Source organism: Epinephelus moara, chromosome 20 (genome assembly GCF_006386435.1).
Source record: "Epinephelus moara isolate mb chromosome 20, YSFRI_EMoa_1.0, whole genome shotgun sequence".
In the NCBI taxonomy this organism is placed as follows: domain Eukaryota; kingdom Metazoa; phylum Chordata; class Actinopteri; order Perciformes; family Serranidae; genus Epinephelus; species Epinephelus moara.
Window position 1 is genome coordinate 34,144,702 of NC_065525.1, and position 1,315 is coordinate 34,146,016.

Here is a 1,315-nt window from a genome sequence, read left to right on the forward strand (position 1 = left end):
CTCATTCGTTCCTCATTAGTTCATCAGTAACTACTCATTAGTTCCTCAGTAACTACTCATTAGTTCCTCATTAGTTACTCAGTAACTACTCTTATTTTGTGTAGCTTAGTTCCTCAGTAACTACTCTTTCGTTCCTCATTAGTTCCTCATTAGTTCATCATTAACTACTCATTAGTTCCTCATTAGTTCCTCATTAGTTCATCAGTAACTACTCATTAGTTCCTCATTAGTTCCTCAGTAACTACTTGAATTTTGTGTACCTTATTGTAAAGTGTTACCCAAAAGTGGAACAAAGTGGAAATCCAGAGGAGCCGTTTTATGTCCTAAACAAGTCTGACAGCACCACAGAAATGCACCATTCCTCATTTTACTGGACTAAAATCACATGTGAAACCACAAACATGGACTGTGTCTGCTCTGCTGTGCAGTTGATATCTGTGGTGTGAGGGAGCCCTCTGCAGTTCAGACCAGCACTCTGATCTAAGCTACAAAGATCTGTCATGTTTCGTCCATGTGTCTCTCAGTGTCCTCAAATGTCCTCTGTAAAATAAGAATTGACTTAACTTATGTAAAGCATGACATTTATAAGATTATTGTTTTAAGTTTTAAGCAGTGGTGGAAGAAGCACTGAGATATTTTACTTGTGTGAAAGTAGCAACAGGGGTGGAAGGTAACTAAGTACTCAAGTACTGCATTTCACTGAGTTCATACATTTATGCAACTTAATACTCACTCCACCGCCACAAGCTGTAACATTTGAATGCTGCTTACTTGTCATCTATAAAAGTATTCCAGTAATTAAATACACTCACCGGCCACTTTATTAGGTACACCTGTTCAACTGCTCATTAACGCAACCAGCTAATCAGCCAATCACGTGGCAGCAGCTCAATGCATTCAGGCATGTAGACATGGTCAGGACGAACTGCTGAAGTTCAAACTGAACATCAGAATGGGGAAGAAAGCTGATTTAAGTGACTTTGAACGTGACATGGTTGTTGGTGCCAGACGGGCTTGTCTGAGTATTTACTGGGATTTTCACACACAACCATCTCTAGGGTTTACAGAGGATGGTCCCAAAAAGAGAAAATATCCAGTGAGCCAAAATGCCTTGTTGATGCCAGAGATCAGAGGAGAATGGCCAGGCTGGTTCAAGATGATAGAAAGGCAACAGTAAGTCAAATAACCACTGGTTACAACCAAGGTCTGCAGAAGACCATCTCTGAACCAACAACACGTCCAACCTTGAAGCAGATGGGCTACAGCAGCAGAAGACCACACCAGGTGCCACTCCTGTCAGCTAACAACAGGAAAC